This window comes from Bactrocera tryoni, unplaced genomic scaffold, assembly GCF_016617805.1.
Source record: "Bactrocera tryoni isolate S06 unplaced genomic scaffold, CSIRO_BtryS06_freeze2 scaffold_25, whole genome shotgun sequence".
Classification (NCBI taxonomy): Eukaryota; Metazoa; Arthropoda; class Insecta; order Diptera; family Tephritidae; genus Bactrocera; species Bactrocera tryoni.
In genome coordinates, this window is record NW_024395977.1 from 22,669,246 (window position 1) to 22,692,802 (window position 23,557).

The 23,557-nt window shown below is 40.6% G+C and overlaps 1 protein-coding gene and 1 long non-coding RNA gene across 3 annotated transcripts in view; both read left to right on the top strand.

Annotated features, from left to right (window-relative positions):
* Window positions 1-23,557, top strand: part of LOC120780949 (E3 ubiquitin-protein transferase MAEA) — a 186,300-nt gene that overhangs the window by 22,183 nt on the left and 140,560 nt on the right. The gene's annotated exons all lie outside the window — the stretch shown is intronic.
* LOC120780951 lies at window positions 19,509-20,266 on the top strand. Its single transcript, XR_005705980.1, has 3 exons — window positions 19,509-19,704; window positions 19,762-19,944; window positions 20,014-20,266. It is a non-coding gene; the product is annotated as an uncharacterized LOC120780951 (long non-coding RNA).

A 23,557-nucleotide genomic window follows, 5' to 3' on the forward strand; every position in this document is an offset into this window, starting at 1 on the left:
GGCAAACGGTTCTTGTGCCACCTGTGAAAGCATCTTCCCTGCTGGTCTCTGCTGTCCTTCGTTGTATTTCTGGCAGGACTCACACTGGCGTACGTACTGGCTAATGTCGCGGTACATTCCTGGCTAGTAATATCGATTGGCGACACGGGCTACTGTCCGACGTATGCCCATTAGGCATATAACTTTTTACAATTTTTGCAAATATGAAAAACGGCATACCATAGTCGAATAGAGAATAAAAAAGTATGAACTCCATTATTTTTTTTTTTTTGCGAAATTGCAAAAAAGTTTCCGCGCAAAACGAAATTACTTCTTTATCAGAACTGCTGAAAAAAAAAAAGTTTTGTACACTGTGCACGTTTTTCTTCATAATAATAGATATTTATTTAACTTATAATCTTCCTATTATTCCAAACGCCTTTTAATGGACCTAAGGGAAGTGTCACACCCACCCCAAACTAATTTTTCTTCAGAAAATTCTGATTCAATATAATAATAACACAGCTGTGCGTGTGTGTGTGTGGTGTTGTCACTCGCCTACAAAATTTTTTCAAATCCTTTTCATTGCCCGCTCCACAGTATATTGGTTGTCAACATCATGTGCTAGATTTGTTGTTAAAACGTCATGGATGAGCTTTTAGAGGGAAAAACATCAGCGCCCAATATTTCATACAATTTTATTCCAAATTTATTAGAAAATTACGATGATCTAAAAAAAGAGTATGAACAAAATAAAGAGTGTATTAAGGTTAAAAGCATTAAATGGCAAAATGACATGCAATACTTATATGAATTGGTCGAATCTTTTAAATACTTCGAGAAAAATGAACGTTTTCCCTACATACAATTTAAAGCAATACCAGCACTCAGTAATGCTCGTTGGAATTCTAAAGCTATTTTGGCACTTTAGCCTTTATACTTATTCCTGAATATCGTTTGCAATTATATCCTATTTGTATGTTTGTGTGCGGTGCTTGTAGCGAAATCTGGTTTTCCGATCATACTTTCAACAAAAATAATTTCGCCACACTACAGAAATCATTGGCCGGCTTCACAAAAGCAAATGAATGTTTTCTCAGACATTGGGTAAATAAACCATCAGCTATTAAGGAAGTTCAGCGAAGTAACATCTGCGCAGAGCGTGCAATTAAAATTGTGCAAGACATTTTACCATTCTGTAAATCATCACATACTTTAAACTTAAAACTTATTTCATGTAACAATTGACCAATATGTAAAAATAAAGATATTAAAATAAGTTTTTAAAAAATTTGGATTTTTTTTAGAAATCCATTTTTGCGCGGAACGTTTTTGAACCGAAATCACCTAAAAAAGTGATATTCATTACTTGTACAATATTTGCCACCACGTGGTGGTATGCCAAATTTTTCGTCAAAATTTGTTATATGCCTAATGCCCATGTGTCCGGCACTAGGTATATCGTGGTTCTCTTGTAACACCCTTACGCGGAGGAGTTTAGGCACACATAACTTCCAGGCTACCGCCTCCTTTCCATGTAATCCGCGTACTTCTCTGGATTTGCGCGAACTTCCTCTACTCGCTTTCGCCACCATTTACATTGTGGAGCCATCGTCGTCGCTTGCCTTATGGTCTCTAGCGGCTGTCGGGACAGTGCGTCTGCTACTTGGTTGAGTTTCCCTTTACGATACTCGATGTCGAAGGTATGCTGCTGTAATTCTAAAGCCCATCGTGCTATACGACCGGAAGGGCAAAGCGGCGATACCAGGAGGCTATCCCAAGATATTGACGAACTTCCTTCACGTTAGTTTGGGGGGCTTCAGTTCCTGGATTGCTGCAACTTTCTCGGGATCGGTGTGGATGCCTTTGTCACTGATCACATGACCTAAATATCGGAGTTCCTTCTTGAAAATTTCGCACTTTTCAGGGTTAATTCGAAGGTTGTTCTGCTGTAGTCTCTGCAGTACCTTTCGTAAATTTTTTATGTGTTCCTCGAATGTAGAGCCTATGACGATTATATCGTCAAGGTAGGCGAAGGCGTGTGGTTCCATCTCAGGGCCTATGACCTGGTCGAGTACTCTCTGGAACGTCGCTGGTGCCGAATGTAAGCCGAATGGCATGACGCGCCATTTAAATAGGCCACGCCCAGGTATGGTAAAGGCCGTATATGGGCGGCTGCCTTGCTCCAAAGGTATCTGCCAGTAGCCGTTCTTGAGGTCCAGACTACTAATGTACCTTGCTCTTCGTAACTTGTTAAGTATATGTTGTATCCTAGGTAAGGGGTATGCGTCGGGTACAGATCGTGCGTTGAGTTGCCGATAATCCAGGCATAACCGCCACTTACCGTTCTTCTTCCTGGCCAATACAATCGGCGCGCTGTGTGGGCTGTGAGACGGCTCGATACATCCCTTCGACAACAGCTTGTCGATCTCGGCGTTTATAATGGCCTGCATCGCTGGGTTCCTTGGAAAATATCGTTGCTTGATAGTGATCTTATGCTCCGCCACGGTCGTTACTCCACTTATGCTTTCGAATTTTCGAAGTTCCTCGTCTAGGAAGTCACGAATGCGGGCCGCTTCGTTTCTTTGGTTGGCGGTCGACGAAGTCTCGAGTCGATTCACCTTCCTGCACTTAAGCTTGCGTCTTCTTTTTCTCTTCATCCTGCGCTTTAGCAGGCGTGTGTCTGGCGTATTCAGGGTCACGTTGCTTACGGCTTCTGATGACATGGTGCGGGAGGCCGTTGATTGCTGACCATCTGACGCTTTTAGCACTACCTGATGACCTCCGCAGGATACTATAGCTCTCATGTCCCCAGTGTATCCAATCCGAGTAGGACGTCATCAATCGCTCCGGGCATCACGTGTAACACTGCCTTTAGCGATGTCTGCCCGAGTTGAATATTGAACTCCACGGCGTCGAAAATCTTGCTGGTGGTGCCATCGGCCATTTGTATTTCGATAGCCACGGTCACCTTCTTACCATTCCCGGTTGCATCCACATGTTCCGCAACTCGTGGTGATACGAAACTTTTCGAAGCGCCAGTGTCAATGACGGCTTCTGCCGGTTCTCCGCCAAGCGTGATTAAGGCGTATAATCGCCCTCGTTCCTGATGCATAATTACTGGTGGTTCGGCGCTGAGTTCCGTGGGTCCGCCGGGCCTTGTCTTTGGCGAAACCCTTGGTCGTTTCCCTGTTGATGACAACATTCTTTGGTTAGCACATCTGCTCGGCCACACTCCCTGCAAAATAACTTCTTGGGATTACGGCATCTGCTAGCATAGTGCCCTTCCTGGCCACATCTCAAGCATATATTTCCCGGCCTAAAGGCTCTGCTCGTAGATGGTTGCTGGCGATGCGCATCTACCGTAGTGTTATGTTGTGGAGGACGTGATAACGGCCTACTTGCATTCCTTACCTCGTGGTCACCTATGATGTGTCTCGTCATCTCGCGTCGTGGTGGTTCCATTCCTCGTCGTTGCCCTTCGTACTCTTCTGCCAGTGTGATGAGTTCGGCTAGCGTCTCGAAATCTCGCCGCCGAATGTAAAGCAGATAATCGGTGTGACTATTCCGAAAAATCCTTTCCAGTCGCTCCTCCGGATTATACCCAGCGTGTCGCATTAAGTTCTGCATAGCCAGAAGGTAGTCTTTATATTTTTCTCGCACGTGTTGTCTTCGTTGCCGTATGTTATCTTCGAGGCGTTCGAAGTAACGTGCTGGTAAGAAGAAGCGCAGAAAGTCCTTTTTGAAGGTTGTCCAACTCTCCCAATGTTCGTTATTGTTGCGATACCATTGGAGAGCGGACCGCACAGTAATTCGGGCATGGTTCTCGGAAGGATGTCCAAATTTATCATGTACACTTCGGAGAGCTCTTCTAATCTCTCAACGAACGCTAGTGGATCTCGCCCACCGTCATATTTCACGGACCACTTCCTCACCTGGTCGATTATGGGTGCGAATGTGACAATATGGTTCTGTTGAAGTAACCTGTTTATTGGTGGTGGTTGCAACCGTGATGATTATGCGAAAGTGCTCCCGGTCCCTCTGTCTCGATCGGGTGGTAATGTTGTCTTCTGATCGCCTTCGTCTCGTGAAGCGATCTCAATTGTTTTGTATGCAGCTTCCATCTTTAAAAATTTTTCCTCTATTTCGGGGTCTTCGTGCGCCTTGGCTGCCAGTATAGTTATGCGCTTACGAATCTCCCGCGTGGTGCCTATGTGGTTAACTCCCAGACTCTGCGCGAAGGAGATTAGTTGCTCCTTGGACACGTTGTCTAACCACATAAGATCTGCCATTTCCGTGTTAAATATCTTCCTGATATTATAGCTGGGGGGCTCCTACGGCGTGATTTGGCCGCTCTTACGCTTTGCCGCTTGAGCGTACGTGTCCGAGGGAGCTGCCCTACCACCGCCACGCTTTGCTGACAATGTAGCACTGAGCGGGCCACGGTTGCTGGCTCTACCATCTTGCGCACGAGCTGTCGCGGTCTTGCCACGCACCTTATCTGGGGGTGCGTTGCTCCCTTTGCTCCTGCGTTTTGCCATAGCCTCCGCTGCCTCAGGGGTCTTTCCTTCTCGGAGGTAGCGCAGGTACCATTTCCATACTGGCACCACTCATACCTTTCCTGTGCGGGTCGTCACATCCGCCGGGTTTGCCAGCTTTTGGGAGAGGGCGTTGCTCACCTCTTCTGCGCCTCCTCCTCCGTCCACTAAGAGCGCCGTCGGGCTCTGCCCGATGTGACTCAGCCGAGTCCGACCCGCTACGTCTACTGGCGGTGGTCTTGGCGGCGCTCGTTGCTGCTTCCGCGGAGCCAGATCCTTTCACCAGGCGAGCACCGCTGCATTAGGGCATGTCGTCGTCATCCTCCCTGGCATGCTCCTCAAACAGCGCCCGCTCCTCTGGCGAGAGAGCGTCAAGGAAGCTAAACTTCCGCCTAGACCCTTGACCTTTGCTCGCTGCTGCACCGGTTTCCTTATCGTTGTCCGAGTCCGTTTTCCGTGTTTGTTGCCTTGTTTCCGGGTTAGTATTTTTTGGATTGTTTGTATTCATCATTTCCTTACGACCCTTGGCTCAACAGGGTGAGCTGTCGGGTCTATTCTTTTAATGGGGAACTAGGAGGTCCGCCACGCCAGAGCCCCTTGACGCAGTAAGGTCACAGTTACTCCCCAATTCGGCCCGGTGTTGGGGAGGCTCCGTCATACTACAGCCGAAATAACCTCCTGGCTGCAAATCATCCAATTGGCACGGGAGTCGCATAACACCCTGAATTATGAGGTGGTAGCTCTTGGTTGGCGCACGCATGCGGCACCCGACATCCTGCCTGGGCAGTGCCTGACGGCACCACCCACACCGGTTGGGGGATGCCGAGTATGCCTTGCGCCTAAGCCCCTGCACCGCGGCAAGGTGCCTACCATTCGCAGAGGTAACGTAACGCATTAAAGTACTTCACTTTCTTCATTTTTAATTAGTCTTCTCATATGCCTTTTCGAGTACATACTTTTATTTCTTTATTCAAAGTTTAAACACAAAATTAAACAAAATTTTTAATTAATATAGCAGCTCACTTAAACACAACCAACTTTCTGCAAATTTTCTTCAAATGCTTGACGATTTGACGAAATAATGGAAGTATTTACTTATAAATTTTATTTCATCAACTTGTATTTGTTGTTTACATATTGTATTGTAACGTTTTTCATGTACTTACTTGATTGTAAATATGAACACTGTCGAATTTAACTACATAGCTTACTTTTATGCATTACCAAGTATCGAAGATTCTATATAGAATTTTCTTCGAAGCGGTAAAAATGTAAGCGGTGAACCATTATCCCGCTGGGATATTTCTCCCTATTTTTGTACTACACCTTGTAGCTTCTGCAGGTGTACATGGACTCTTATACAGAAATAATTTTTTGTACTTTTAGATACTGTGTTGACTTATATAGAATCTGCGTTCACTAAGATACTATGAAAATAGTGAAAATAATTTTTTTCGTACTGTACACCAGAGAACTGCAAGGAGTATGATTAAATCAGAACAAACACTCGTGCCAAAAACGCAATCAATTCGAGTACCCGGTATCGCTGGCTTCGGTTCAAATCGTATCATGTCAGTTCATAGCGTTGCGACGATTGTTTGAATCGATGTGAAACTGCGGGTAAATCTACGAGTACAGCTAATTGTCTGCTGGATTGATTTGAATTATGTATAGAAAGAAATGTATCAGGCTTGAACATATGCGCATGTTACAAATTTTCAATGCGTAAATAATGGAATTTCCATTATGTACATATATACATACATAGAACAGAAGTGCACGAGTAAATCATTGCTTAGGGGATTATATACAAACCGAACGCTGTTGATCATTTCAATCATTGAAAAAAGAGAATGCATCATATCAGGGTATTTTCTGCTAATGATAACGCTCATAAGCAAATCATGTATAAGCTGATAGCTACTGATTCAAAGTTGTTCTCTATCGCTGATTTGAAGACAAACGGTTCGATTCGTGTACATAAATCGAGTGATTGAAGAGTGGATATATACAGTAATTTTTGAGTTTTCTAATGTGAAGTAAATAATTAAATTTTGCGTTGCAAATGCAGGCTGAACCCTAGGAAATTTATGTACATATATAATGTACTAAGTATTGTACACATTGAAAAGGTCCACAGAAAACTTCCCGATGGTATATGTCTATCTTTTATGGATATCCCACAATAACATTTTTTTTTCATTTACTTTTTACGATAAATAATGACTCAGCGTCTTTAAGCAATACAATATGAATATTTTCGAAGATATTACAGATTTATAAATAGCACGCTGTTGTTGTTGTTTTAACGGAAATTCAATCCCCGTTGGTAAATGTCATTTGTGTTGTCGTCGATGTCATCTAACGGTAGGCCCAGGAAACGTGTTGTTTCGACTGGGTTGGACCAAAGGGAGGAGGGTGTTAGATGAGTAGGGTTCGTAGGGCATGCAAAGAAGTGGTAAGTGTCATGCGGAGACTCGTTGCATGCAAGACATACATTCGGTATGTCAGGGTCTATTCTGGATAAGTAGGAGTTTAACTTGCTACAGTATCCAGAACGAAGTTGCGCAAGGGTCACTCGCGTTTCTCGCGGCAGCTGGAGCTCTTCGTCCGCTATGGGTATTGGTTTGACTCCAAGAACGCCATTCACGGGAAGGGAGTCGGTGAAGGTGTTGATGGCTCCGCTGTGAATGGTGGTCAGTACCTGTTGAAAGTTAGTTGCGTCCGAAGTCCGGTCGGCGTACTGTACGACGTCGTCGACGTAGTCCAGGAATGACCTTTTGATGCTCCTCGGAGGCGGTTTCGCTCCAAGCAGATGGCTGCAGGGATGATTTCTGCGAAGCATCCCAGCAGGAACTGCCTGGAGAGAAGTTCATTATGTTCCTTAACTGGGAGTGTCTCACTGTGTAGGTGCTCAATGGGAGACATCAAAAGACATCCCGTATTGGTCCGAAGTGCAGTGTTTTGACAGGTCTGAAGTTTCCTCATCTGCGTGTCACTGCATCCAGGCGACCATATGGGTGCTGCGTAATTGAGGACCGGCCAGCCGATTACCTTGTATGTTGCCAACAACGTTTCTTTGTCTTTTCCCCATGTGCTGCCGGCTAGCGACTTGAGGATTTTGTTGTGGCTCTATACCTTGGCGATAATCGCGGTCGTATGAGGAGAGAAGGAGCATAGACTGTCGAATGTTACACCTAAAATCTTAGGATTTTGACGCCGTCGACTGCAATATTAAGCTCAAGTCTACACTCCTTCGTCCAATTTGTGAATATGGTCGCTGTGGATTTGGTGGGGGAAAATGTGAGATTTCGTGCAGTGAGGAAACGAGAAAGGTCGGAGAGGTAGCTATTTACCTTCGAACACATGCAATCGATTCCATTGCCCGACGCCAATATCGTGCAGTCATCAGCGTACGAGGTTATGGAAAGTCCCTCTGGTGGTTGTGGGAGTTTCGAGATGTAGAAATTAAACAGTAGCGGGGAGAGGACACCACCCTGCGGAACCCCCTGTTTAATTCTTCTCAGTTTAGATGTTTCACCTCGAAATAGGACGGATGACTGGCGACCGCTCAGATAGTTCATGGTTCACCTCTTTAACCCTGGAGGGAGCATAGTTGTTTCAATGTCCTGCAGTAGCGTTGTGTGATTGACCGTGTCAAAAGCTTTTGACAGGTCCAACGCTACGAGGATCGTTCTTTCGCAGGGCGGTTTCTGGTTGAGGCCACGAACTATCTGAGCGTTTATGACGCTGTGGTGGTGCTGTGCACTTTTCGGAATTCGTGCTGGTGGCTGGCTAGGCTCAGGTGGTGAGTGAAGGTCGGGAGTAGCAAGGCCTCAAGTGTCTTCACTACTGGGGAGAGGAGAGTTATCGGACGATAAGATTCCCCTTTGTTGGCGGGTTTCCCAGGTTTCAGTAGTGGGACAAGTCAGAGTGGGAACTATGTTGCCTGTTTGAGCTCCTTGGGACCGTGGAGGTCCTCTGTTGGCCACTCGGGGTGAGTGGTGGCGCAGCGCGCGAACTATGTGCAGATTGCACAGCCGTGGAGGCTTGTGTCGCAGTATTGCGCAGGCAACATGGGGCCACGTAACGCGTGGTCCACACTCTATGAGTCTTAAGGCCTGAGGAGGTCTTAAGATGGCTCCATCCATTGCATGTATTACACCTGACCGAGGTGGAGTTTGGATGGAGCCGTTTGCGCATACGCAGCAGAAAAATTCCTCCGAGCCCGGGTTGGACTCAATACCAGCACGAGTCAGGAGGATAAGGAGCAACCCTACTGCAAGGCATTGCTCCAGTGACGACAAACACTAATTAACACTCACCGATCCAAAAGGGGTTAGATCGCTGAAAAAACAGCCCTTGGTCGGATGAAATCCGAGACAATTCCGGTGCGTAGAACCGGCTGTCGTGGAAATAGCACGTCAGAGGCCGCGGTTCTCCCTATAGCACTTTGCATTTAGCAGCGAACGGACGCGTTTAATATCGCTGCATTTTAGAGAGGAATATTTAAACGGAAACGATGAAGTATATGCGCACTATTTCAAACTAACCCTTCGTCAAAAATAATACAATTGCTAAATATTTGGAATAGTAGATAGTAATAGAACTGCAACCAAATGCACAGTGCAACCTTATAACCATAACCTACCCTTAGCCAACTTTTCGTCTTTCCACGGTTCATCATGTGCAGTCCACTAAATGTCAGTCGATTGGACTCCAGTATGAAATGATGGAGCCGTATATCTATTGTCACACATCGACGCAAAAATTTGGTTTTATTAGGATTAAAGAGCACACAAACGTTCCTCAGAATGACTAATTCTTTGTTTTTTGTTAGAATATGAACTTGCGAGACACAGAGCTTTCGTCTCTTTAGGGCGTCAACTGCCTTCATTATCATCGGTGGTCATTTCGCCTCTTTCCAATTTAATAAATCTGTTTTTAACGGTTGATTTCCCTGGTGCAGAGCCCAAATTCAACAGTGTTTTCCCCAAAAAACAATGCTTTATTAGCATACGAAATGCTTGTATGATCCATTTTTTTTGTAGACTGACGTAAGTTGCTTCACAAAAATGCTATATCTCATTTACTAATAGTTATTATCTAACTAATAAAAATCATATAGATGGTAGAAGTAGTATTACCTATGGGTCACCCACAGTAAAGCGTTGACGGGTCGTCTAGTAATTGATAAGTTTAAAATCCTTTAAGGGGATGCATGGGTTTCATTGAGTAAAAATATATATATTTTTTTTCAAATAAAAAATATCTTATTCAAACTTTCTATTATTCTAAAGACTCATATTTTAGGAAGCTTTTGTAAAATTTTTAAAGACAAATATTCAAAAAAAACAGAACAAAAAGAAAAGTGAAAATTGTATTTTTGACAGACGTTTTTAGAAAAAAATGCGAAGACTTGTGTAAAATTTTATTAAGAACGGTTGAATAGTTTGCGAAAAATCTTTTAAAACACAGGTTCCAGAAAATCCTTTTAAAGATTTAAGTGAAAGATTGTAATTGTGATTGAAGCGTTCTTTTTTTTTGCAGATGAGGTCGGTTTTCAAAACACGCCATTTTTGACACCCGACACGGTTAATGGCTAAAATGTGATTTTTGGTCAAATAATCGTCCTTCGAATGTTGGATTCTGAGCAATTTTTAGCCGTCAGTCAATTTCGTAAGCCCAAATGTTCGGTCAAAATGCGATAAATCGATGTTTTGAAGATGTTCAATTCCACTTCCATGAATTTCAATGATGATTTCAGCTGATTTTTGATGAATTCACGCACAGTTTCGATGGAACTTTCGGTGATCATGAACACTTTAAAAACGTTAAAACCACTCGTGCAATCTGCTAAGGGATAGGCAATCATCGCCATAAACTTTTTTCATGAATTGAAATGTTTCGGTAAAAGTTCTACCAATTTTAAAACAAAATTTAATGTTGGCTCTCTGTTCGAAGCCCGATGGCACAACCAGAGGGCACTAGATTCAAGAAGTCCTGTTTACTTTGGAACCCACCTTGTACTGAGCTTGGGTTTCCGTTTATAACAACGGTTATGAATTTTAATCGGATAGGCTGTTTTTCAAATGAAAGAAATATTTATTTAAATTATAAAAAAAATATAAACTTATAAGCATGTTCTCTCTGTAGGAATTCTTAAATTTCTATTTTTTCAAATCCTTTAGCAAGTATGGCATCTTTAATTATTTACCATTCCTGTTATCAATTGTTATGTAAGTTACCGTTTATATTTCGAGATTTAAGAACAAAAACAAATTTAATACTCGAAAATCGCTTTATTGTTTTTCAAAATATTCTCCACTAGCTGACCCCGCAGGCGTTGTCCTGCGTGAAATTTTGTGTTTTGAAATGAAAAGAAAGTTAAATTTATCATTTAATTTTTGTTTGTTTTTTTTTTTCATTGTAACGCAGCTTGATAAACAACATTTTTTGGTTTCTGTTCCGGTGTACAGAAAAGATGGTTTTCCAACTGCTGAGCACGCCACGGCCGTGTGAAAAACATAACATTTCCAAATTTATGCCTCACACTATGCGGCTATCTTTAGATGATTGTCATCTCACATGCAATTTTCACTGGAAACGAAATACGTTTGAACTGAAATGGGAAATCGTTAGAACTCAAAGGAATTCGTAGAATCAAGCATTTTGCCCCTTGTATTCGATAGGTGCGTCACAATCAGTCGAGTTCCATTACACAGTTTCGTGGCATGATGATTGCGAAACATAATAACGACCGATCCAACTTTGAGACGCAAATGATGCGGTGGCATACCAAGCCTGTTCAAAGAATTTAGAAATACCACTGGATAATTCACGGCGCCGTCTTCATTGTCAAGACGATCGATCGATTTGTATGAGCGCAAGTCTCCCGGAATTTGACTTTGAATCTTCCAGTTTAAGTCAACAACGTCGGTATTTTTGGCAGCTAACATTGCGCGTACGATAATTTGGCCAATGTCCGAACATTTGTGATGAGTTCATCTTTCGTGAATTGATAGAGGGAAGATGGAATTGATATCGAACCACCGGAAGTATCAACCGAAGTTCTACCATTTCCAATTTTTAGCGAAGGCCATGTAAAATGTCTTCGGCAATGCCTTTTTTGTTTGTATCCCATAATTGACGCGGATTTGAAGGCTGATATGTCGAAATGATTATCGCAAAAAGTGTGCGAACTTCATTTTCATTCCAGTGATTAACGTGTTCCAGCAATTGTAATTGCTGGCTTACTTCTCCAAAACTTGCACACACCGTACCATTCACAGTAAGCAATGACTCAAATAAAGTTGAACCGCGTACATTAATCAATAGCAACCAAAGGTAGAAGCAGTCGTCGTTTTTCAGGTGGATTATGTAAATTCGTCCTAATGCATTAGTTGAGAACACATCTGGATTTCAATCTACTGGTTGGTCTTGCTTTCTGCGCAACTATTTCTTCGACGATGCATTCCATGTATAATATCAGGGTATTTCCGAATAGAACAACATTCTCGTAAACGGATCACTGACGAAAGTTGAGAAAAAACTCGTCAATGTTAATTTTGTTGCTGGCTGGAAACACCGCCACTGGCTGTACTGTATTCTTTGAGTTGAAATACACATTAATATAAACACATAAATAGCATGGTTTGAATTTGGTTAGCATTTTCATTAATGTTTAAAATGAAAAAAGTTGTGGTAGTGACATAACAACAATAGTTGGACATATGCTACCGCGGAGTTTTTTTGTAGACATTATGATGTTCTTCAATATTGTTGTACATTATTTTGTTCTATCGCTAATAGTTTCGGCAGCGCATTCGACGAAAGACATTTTAAGACTCATTTTTCTACACCTTCGGTTACATTGTGGATGTTTTAATAATTCGACAGGTGTGATGCCTATACTGCGACAACCAGCTGAGTTTTGAGAAAAACGAATGTGATGCCATCGTGTTTTAGTGTTGCTGGATCTTTCCTCAGACAACACAATACTATTGCTGAGTCCGACAATAGTCCGGGCCCGGAGGAATTTTTCTGCTGCGTTTGCGCAAAAAGGTTCCATCCAAACTCCACTTCGGTCAGGTCTAATACATGCAATGGATGGAGCCATCTTAAGACCTGCTCAGGCCTTAAGACGCACAGGGAGTAGACCACGAGTTACGTGGCCCCATGTTGCCTACGCAATACTGCGACACAAGCCTCCACGGCTGTGCAATCTGCACATAGTTCGCGCGCTGCGCCACCACTCACCCCGAGTGGCCAACAGAGGACCTCCACGGTCCCAAGGAGCTCAAACAGGCAACATAGTTCCCACTCTGACTTGTCCCACTACTGAAACCTGGGAAACCCGCCAACAAAAGGGAATCTTATCGTCCGATAACTCTCCTCTCCCCAGTAGTGAAGACATTTGAGACCTTGCTACTCCCGACCTTCACTCACCACCAGAGCATAGCCAGCCACCAGCATGGGTTCCGAAAAGTTCACAGCATCACCACAGCAATTAGCGTCATAAACGCTCAGATAGTTCGTGGCCTCAACCAGAAACTACCCTGTGAGAGAACGATTCTCGTAGCATTGGACTTGTCAAAAGCTTTTAACACAGTCTTTAGGTGTAACCTTTGATAGTCTATGCTCCTTCACTCCCCATACGACCGCGATTATCGCCAAGGTACAGAGCCGCAACAAAATCCTCAAGTCACTAGCCGGCAGCACATGAGGAAAAGACAAAGAAACGTTGTTGGCCACATACGAGGCAATCGGCCGGCCGCTCCTTACCTACGCATCACCAATATGGTCGCCTGTATGCCGTGGTACGCAGATGATGACACTCCAGACCTGCCAAAATACTGCACTCCAGTCCACGACAGGATCCTAGGAGCATCCAGAGGTCTTTCCTTGACGTCGTACAGTACGCCGACCGGACTTCGGACGCAACTGACTTTCGACAGGCCCTGAGCGCCATTCACAGTGGAGCCATCAACACCTTCAGCGACTCTCTTTCCGTGAATGGCGTTCTTGGAGTCAAACACCACCCATCGCAGACAAAGAGCTCGAGTTTCCGCGAGAAACGCGAGTGACCCTAGCGCAACTTCCTTATGGATATTTTAGCAGGTTAAACTACTACTTATCCAGAATAGACCCTGACATACCCAATGTATGTCCTGCATGCAACGAGTCTCCGCATGTATTTGCATGCCCTACCAATCCCACCCATCTAGCACCCTTTTTCCATTGGTCCGACCCCGTCGAAACACCACGTTTCCTGGGCCTCCCGTTAGATGACGTCGACGACAATACAGATAACCCTTACCATCCTAATGGGGATTGAAAACCGTTATAACAACAACAACAACAGTTCTGCACATTCTGAAATATCTCGTCAAGAAGTAGCGCTATCGCAGGTTCCAGACGTGGTATGGTAGTAGCCTGTGTGGTGCCACCGTGGTACGTGCATTCAGAAAATTTAAACACATAGAACCATTTGTGTTCGGCTTCTTCGTGTAAGTAACTGCTACATACGCATTTGAGCCAGCGCCATAAAGCCCGTGATACGATGTTTCAACGCGTGGAATCATTCCCATCCACGTTCAATACAAATTAGATTAAGCTCTGGGAGCTGTGATCGATAGTTCAGCCATTCGCGGCAAACCTTATCAGTTAATGGTGAGTCCCAAGATAGACCGGCAGACAAAAGTCCGATAAACGCATCATCACCTGACTATAGTTCGAGTTACAATTTCTTAGGATCATTTTTCCTGTCTACAATATGGCGACCACGTTTTTAGCCAGCTTCACTGCATCGACAACGCCTTCACAACTTGGTAAGGAAACGTCAACATAAAACGAAATTAATATCGCAGTTCGAGCGCGAGTCGATTGGTGTATGTCAGAAACCATAGCGGAATTGTCATAAGCATATTGGCGGCAAATTTATGCCTCTCAAATATGGCCTGTAATCCGGGATCACAGAGAACTCGTGCCACTCGCTCTTCTCCAAAGGCGTAGTTTGGATTGGTATCGAGTGGCCTAGTAACCGCACCAGTTATGCTATTGTGGTTGTCGACACCTCCGAAGGTACCTCACTGGATGCGGCGTAGTTGCAGAAGCAAACGTTGATGTGTATTGTACAATTACTATTCAAACATTGTCGAAAAGAATGACTCGTAAAAAACAGTAGTAAGAAAAAATTTCAATCCCTTAAGGAGATTAAATCGTTGCTCAATACTAAGAGCCAATATTGTTAGACACCTGGCAAATCGATGCGTTAACCCGCAAAAAGAGTACAGAGCTGCATCCATAGTAGCCACATGGGCCCCCGGTGGTCTTTGAGGCAGGCAACCCATTAATAATACCGATGGTTCAGAAGGCAGGCTATGAGCACATCTTCCCAGAAATTTCAATAGGTCTTCTAACTATGGCAGTGGAACACATCGTGCAACAGTCGCGCTAAGTCGCACCCCACTGATTTATGCAATGCAACTCATGAACCATGTGCACAATAGTCAATACCGACTGCGATGACTCATGGGTAGCTCTTTAAGATTAAGAAAACGGGATACGTGTATTTCCGCTAGCCACTTAAATATATTCCACCAATTAAACGAACAGTATCCTGCCGAAGTTTTTCCAACTTAAACGTTTCTGGGTGTACCGAATTATGTACCAATGTTTCAAAGACATCTTTGAATGCTTAGCATTTGCGCATATTTCCATCAAATAACGGGATAGCGAACGGGTCTAATTGGAGATCAACCAAATGGTCAATACCGCACGCTCCTCTACTGATTCTAAAAGTGCATCATGTGGCCCCATCTCGGTGGACGTCGCTCCTTCAACCAGCGATTATGGTTCTTCATGAAGCGTTTAAAATGCGACTTAAGTTCTTGTTAGAGGTGAAAAACAACGACTTTCAGATACGTCCGAGATACGTCCATGTCTGCACTTTGTTGCTTTCACGGCCGATGATCGCCAATTAAGTTCCACCATCACACAACCACAATTACAAAAAAAAATTTAAAAATATTTGTCCTCACAAAGGTACCAAAATTAATTTATCAGAGGGTAGAGTTTTCAATATTTTACTGCGTCTGTACGGTTGTGAACGGTTTGCTTGATATCAAATTAGAGATAAGTACATAAAATCAGCACAGAGTTATAATCAGAGAAGAGGCTCGTACACACATGTCCTCCAATATTTATAGGAGTACAACGGAATTTAAAAACCCGTAACTTTAAAATATAAATAAACACATGTAATTACAAACAGAAAAGAATGATACAGTACAGATAACGGATGGAAAGCTTAAATAAAACAGTATTGCCAGATCCGACTTAACATTATTAAAAACTAAATTTAAAACTAACATAAATAATTGTAAAGAATTTTTGCTTCTGTTGTGTTTTCCTTATCGGTATCTACCGCTCCTGCGATTTCTAGAATTGTTGAGTGCTCTTGTTTTATTTGCGCGTTGGGCGATAAATGGTTGTTTGTTCGTGTATGCTTTATTTGGAGCTTGTTCAGTACAGTAGTCGTGCCACTACCGACGAATACACTTCCGTTATCTGTCATTAATTCGTTGCAGAAAAGAAATATTTAAGCCATGACTTCATCAAGTATTTCCGGTCAAAGACCATCAACTCAAATAGTACTCCTAGTTGACGATTTTTCTGATCCGAAGGAATTTGCAGAACATCATACCTCGATAAGTGTCGTCATAACCTTGATTTTTGACCTGCTTTGAAGTGACGATTGATCGTCTGTTTCCGGGTCGTAAGCAAAGATCTAAGACTCATCGCCAGTAATAATACGTTTCATAAATCAATTAATATAACGGGATAAAAACTGTTCAAACCCCTGGGTACCGAATATGTGGACCACAGATAATAATATGTATGTGCGCTATAAATGGGTTGAATCGGGTTAATGCTTTCCTTAACCCACATATATCAGCCAATAACTCACATCTTAATAAAATTGAGAGAGCGTGTTTTACTAATAGCGGTGCATTTTTGTGCAAGAGCAACTGGGAGTGTACCACATCTCGATAATAGAAGAGATTTTTCAACATAATTTTGATTTTGACCTGCTTTCACGTGGTTTTTCGGCTTTGATATTGATAACTTACATGCGGTACGTAGCTTAGTTATCGAGTCTATAAGACAGCTGTTCTTGAGGTCGGCTAAGATGCCGAAACTGCCAAAAAGTCTGCGCCAATAATAGGTTTTATGTTTTAAGCGCTCGTAAGCGTTTCCAGCCACGTACACGGTTCTGCATAAAAACCACTAGCCAAAATTTTTTTCCCAAAGTATTTGCGAAAAATTAAAGTTGTATTAATAAAACGCAAAAAAAATATTAGATCACGTCGGGGTCACAAGTTGTGGTGGTTATTGTGCGATAATGAAATATTATTTTATAACGATGCGCAAGTTAAAAAAACTTGTTTGTCGCGAGTAAAAGAAATTATATTTATTTGGGCAGTACACTTATTTTCGTGTTGCCCTTTTTATTCATAATTTCTTACTGACTACATTTTATAATCTTAGTGCTATTTATACTTATGGAATGGGTCTGTTGTTATCTACTTGCAACTTCTTTGTTGTAATTCGATATCTGTTATCTTGCTAGTTCTATCGGTTTACATAGTTCGTCTTTGTTTAGGATGTATATTAACAGATAAGATGTATGTGAGTGTGTGTGTGTGACCCGGAGCGAGGCTATGTCGTTAACTCCCCTCCTTCTTAAAAACGAAGCGTCCTCGCTATGCTGCTACAAATTGTCGTTGTTGATGATTGTAATATGTCATATTATCGATGTTCGTGGATTCATTAAAGTGTATCAATTTAGGGCCTGATATATGCATGTTGTTCCAAGAATGCTGGTAATCTGTCAAAATGTATCCATTCTCTAGGATTTGGAGTGGAGCGTTATTTTCGTGAATTGTTTCACATTGTGCTGAATTATCATTAAGTATTTTGATAGTGCAATTATCAGAGGATTCAGATTTACAAATAAAATTGCTGAACAAATTCTTGCATTTTGAAACTCTTTGATAATTATTACATTTTGCTATCTTAGATCTAGAATAATTTTACCATGCTTATGAGCTAAAGGCTATACATTAAATAATCTACATTTAGTTTCGAGGATTGGGTATTTGTAAATTGTAATTATAGCCTGTTCTAAATAACAAATACGGGTATCAGAATATTCCAATATATTGATTAGTGGAAGATCCAACTCCTCATGGTTTATTAATTCATTCATATAATTCAAATTAAGTGTGCCAGAGTAATTTTTTTTATTTTTCGCGAAATTAATAGTATTAGTTATTGTTTGTAATTCGTTATAAATTTCTCCTATTATTACATAAATTCTCATTTATTGCTTTCTTTCAAACTGTGAATAAATGCTCTTTTGTTTGTTATTATTTTTTATTAGCATATTAATTGAAGTTTTTATTTCGATAAGGTCGTCATGATCTGGTGTACCAGTTATAAATTAAAGTACAGAACCAAGAAAGTTAAGAGATCTTTTGGGCCTATAGATATTTGGCATAAGTTGATTTTTTAATGTTTCCATTTTATTAATTAATATTTTTGTTTCGGGCTGTTTTTCTAAATTATAAGAAGATCTCATTATGTCTTCATAGGGCGCAAGTATTTTTGATAAATTTTAAATCTGATATAGAAAGGAACTATTTTTATATATGTATACGGGGTCAGTTTCTACGAGAATATATTTTTTGTTACTTAAATCTATTATATTGTCGCATGATGCGATAGGGAAAAGTAAAAAGAAAATTATTCCGTACAGGCCTTTACTCTTATGTTATCCTTATGGATAATCCGTCCTTTATTAGTCGTTGCAGTCTTTCCGTTATCATTTTTTACAAAGTGCTTCGCGTATTTTCTTACGTTCTTATTACGCCTGTGCGTCTTGGAAAATATTACGTCACCTGGATTATAGTTCAGCTGCTTTCGATTGCGATTATGATGACGCAAGACTCTTTCCAGGTTTTGTTGTATTCGTTCTTGGATGTCGGGATACCCCCTTTGATTATAAAACACGTCCTCGGGTTTCTCGTTAGTAACGGGATGTATGGTTTTGTTGTACTGCCGAACAGCTTCAAAAATTTGGTCTTCCGGTGCTGAATTATTCTGCTCTGCTAAAACTTTCGCGATTTCAATAATTGTACTGTGCGTACGCTCAACTTGTCCGTTTGTAGTAGAATGGAACGCTGGCGTTTTTGTGTGCGTTATTTGTAATTGTATTTTTTTGTGCACATACATATGCTTGTAAATCATAGATCGTTATCAGTCATTAAAAATTTTGCGTTTGGGTAAATTTGTGAAAGAATCTCGTCGACGTATTTGTATGTATCTTTCCTTGAAGATATTTGTCTAAAATAGCAAAATTTTGAGTATCTGTCCGTTGAGCTAATGTATATGTTATCGCTCATGTAGAATAAGTCTAATGCCGGTATTCTGCTTGTCACGATTGTCTCATGTCTCTAATTGAGACAATCGTAATTTAGTGACTCTGTTGGTCCGGATGTCTCATTTTGGTATTCTGGCAGATACAGTCTCAAAAATATTCACCAAATAGTATGGTGAAAAGAAGGGCAGCAATCAGCTGTTTAGTTTAGCTGACTAGAGATGAGTGCAAGTGCACAATCGTAATGTATGAAACGATTGCATGCAATTAGTTTTTTTCATAAAATTTCAGCAGTAAAACTTCTTCTTAATAATTGCACAGTACAATTATTGCAAACTAATACTAAAATAGTTTATAATAAATGCTTAACATATGCATTTTATCTGTATCAATTGTTAAGTAAATATGAAAAAATTTAACAACACAGTTATCGATTAACACATGTGTTCATCCTTATATTTGATAATAATGGAAAAGGAAGGTAAGTAATTGTAAACAATAAAAATTTCATTATTTTAAGATTGTTATAGTATATGTATAATTTATCTTTTTTAGAGATCATAATAAAGTGCACCTCGAAGGAGCAAATAGAGTGCTATCTCAACTTTGTGCGGGTTCACCCGGATAAAGTTGCATAAAAACGACCCATCGCGGTCGAAAAGAATGGAGGAGCTTTGGGCTGAACTCTCCGTGCAATTAAATGCCCTAAAAGGGCCCACCCGGAACCCCATACAATGGAGAGAGGTAATATTTAACCATAGATATTGGCATATGTATGTATTTATGTCCTTTGTTTTACAGAATCTGAGCCACTGGAAAAACCAAATAAGGTCACGTGCAAGGAAAGTCAAGGCGCACAAGCTGGTGACGGGTGGCGGACCCAGCTAAACAAGTGAGCTCTCTGAAACGGAGCAGAGAGCGTTAGAAACGTTAGGGTCAATTGCGGTTAATGGGTTGACTGATGTACCAGCCATTGGCACAGAGGTAAGGATAGCAAGAAAGACCAATACGAGTGTGCAGAATTTATAATTGTTTTTTCTTTTTCTAATTTAGGAAGAAGTAGTTTTCACAGCTGCACCATCACCCCTAAATACGACTTCGTATGCGTCCAATGATTGCACTCCGTCATCGTCCCGTAGTAAAAAAATTACGACGGACGAAATGTTCCGAAATTATATGGATTTAATGAAAGGAAAAGCCGAGGAGGAGAGAGCTTTCCGGATTCAAACTTTAGATTCCATTAATAAACATACGGAATCCATTAATAACTTAGCGGCAGCGATGGTATCGCTTGCTCAGACCATCGTAAAAAATACAGAAGATTGTACAAAAAAGTAAAAAATGTGCTTTTTTATGTACATATGAATTATTTTATTGTGATGTTTTTTGTACAAAAAAGTGAAAGTGAAAAATTTTCCTTTTTATGTATATCAATTATTTATTGTTGTTTATTTATTTTATAAATGAAATAAATGAAGTTTGAATTGAATTATATATTGGTAGAATTTTAATTATCTAATGTATTAATGCACCTTTGACGTGCTGCTCTGCCTCGAGTGTAATACTCCCCCGAATGGATTTCAGAGATTGCTCCCACATTTTCAGGAGGTGATCGATCTGGCAATATTTCGGTTTCATTTAAAAAAATACCATGTTTTTGTAAAATATTGTGAAATATTGTTCAAGTATAAACAAATAATTCAGCTTTGGAATGCTTATACCGCAATGTACGTTCTCTTGAAATGCAACGAAAGCGTTATTTTAAAACTCCACATGCTCTTTCAATCGTGTTTCTTGCTCTTATGTACCTAGTCTTGAAATTTTGTTCATTTGGTGTTTCAGGGTTTGCCACCGGTGTAAGAAGCCATGGCTCCAATGGATATCCCGAATCACCCAAAAGCCATTTAAAAGCTCCATCAGAGTGTTCTCTTATTAGCTTTATCCTTGCTGGCGAAGTAGTCCATATACCGGAGTCATGACATGAGCCGGGAAATTTTGCATTCACGTGCCGGAAAATTAGTTCATCGTCACAAACCTATAGGGAAAATTAGTTAATAATTAGTTATTGAATATAATACTTACCGCTTCAACATTAATGCTATAATAACCTTTTCTGTTCATATAATCATGCGGTACAAGGCAGGTGCAATTATGCCAACATGAGTGCATTCAATTGCTCCAATTACACCCTTTATTCCAAATTTTGAATAAAATCTGGAATATAATTGTTGTATAGCGATTTATTTTCTTTTAAATTGGAATACAACTTACCCAGTCTTAATTCTATTGTATTCTTCAACAGAATTAGGAAAACGCACTTCGCCGTGTTTACGCTCCACCACCAATTTACAAATATATTCATCACCGCGAAATATGCATTTCCCACGCAACACTAATATGAGCCATTGCATAAAAAATATAAAACTGAAATAAACTAGAGAAATTTGATTGCATGAAAACATACTTGTTTCTTTAAAGTTAAAATGTAACTCACCCGAAGTTCAAATGGAATCGATGTTTGTTGTTGGTCATACGGCTTGAGTTGATTAATGAGATCCCAGAACAAAGATTTGGGAAATCGGAAGAACATTCAGGAAGTTCTCTTCGTATAAAAACGGATCTTTTTTGTTTCGCAAAACAGTCAGATTGCACCTGCGAATGTAGCTAGAAGATATGCACCTTATTATCCATTATTTCAAAATTATAAATATTAATGCATTACCTCTCTTCCTTCTCTCGTTTTTTCATCATGAGGTAAAATAGTCCAACTTCATCAGCCATTGTTTTGCTCTTGTTTTTCTATGACTTGGTGCAAAGCATATAACAAGTTAGAGACTGATATTGCACAATTAGAGATGAGACAAACTCGCCAGAATACCAAACAGTCACTAAATAGATTTCACCACAGATTCGTCTCTATTAGAGACTTGAGATTGCTCGCAGAATACCGACATAAGTGTATGTATTCGCCTACTTTGTTTGGCGTTGGTGCGGAACCAATTGGTTGTTTGTTTGGTCGACGTTTGTATTTGTTTGTGAGACAGATTTCACAGTCTTGTACTTCTTTTTTACAAGCGTTACATATGTTTGGCCAGTAATATTTTAAGAAAATTTCTTGTGCATCATTTTTGTAGTTTCTGTGTGCACGTCTATGTGTGTCATTTATGATTTGTTTTTGTTGTTCGATGTCGGTTATGTCGTCAACCATGTTATGAGTTAGAACGAGAGCGGCATTGAGAAATGTATTGATAATGTCATTTTCGACCTAAAATACATTAATAATTGTTCGTCTATTTTTATAGCGTTTACTACTTTTGGTTTCATTACATTTTTTAATATCGCTCATTTACTTCAACAGTGTCATAACTCAAAAAACTCATTTTTGAGTTAAATACAAAAAAATGTGCTCAATATCATGGTTAATATTGTATAAACAATTCTCTGTGATTAGTAGAAAATTAAGCGCGTGAGATGAAAAAGTGCCGTTTTTCCACTTGTTGTGACGCGTCAAATTTTTGCTACAGCATCGACACATTTCAGTTGAACATGAGTCGTCGTCGTGTAAAGATTATTAGTTTTTACGAAATACGATATATTTTGTGTTACAGCGATTTATGTGAAAAGGTAGTTATATTTTTCATGTTGCTAATTTTCATGTAAATAGTATTATTTTGCGTTGTGACTATACTGTTGAAAAATTTTAGTTCCTCATAATTTGCGCAACACAATATGTGACGTTGTTGCTGAAAATAAATTAATTGCGTAACTAGGTATTTTGTTTTGTGACGTTTTTTTCGTGAAAAAATGGGCTGTGTAGAAATGGCGATTTTGTGTTAATATAAAATATGTCATTATTTACGAAAATAGTATCGGCTATAACATGAAACACGTTCTCATAACGTAAAATGATACGCTATTGCTGATAATAAAATTACGAATTTCGACTTTTTCTAGCTTACTTGGAAATGTCGTTATCCAAAAATAATTGCGGATCTTCTTCATCATTGTTCTCAGAAGATAGTGACAATTCCATAGTTGATGTGACATACTTCCCAGTTTCTGCTAATGATTCCAGTGATAGTGTCTACGGCAATGATGAAGATAACCCACCACATCCGACCGCGGTAAACAGCCTAATTTATGATAATTGCTTCGAGGAAGATTCTCCAGATCTAGAATTATGTACGCCAGTACATGAACAAAACTCCTTTGATCTACAACCAAGCACATCAACTTCAAACATAAACAATTCTTCCACCATTCTGGTTAGTCCGGCGATGAAAGGAAAAAAAAGAGGAAGCAACCAGAAAATTGGAAGAAAAATATTGTAAAAAAAAGAGAAATAGTGGTGAACACTATGAAAGCTTAAAAAAAATTATTCGAAACAAAAGAGAAATTAAACCTCCGTGCGGTGAAAACTGTCGGTATAAATGTTCAAATATATTTAGCGAAGAGCAGAGAAAAGAGATATTTTCCTCATATTGGGCTCTTGGCGACATTGAGAAGCAGAGGCAATTTATTTCCAATTGTATGAAACTCGTTGAGCCCAAATACCGCTATGTGCGCTTGGGTGGAAAGAGAGCTCCTTGACAATACA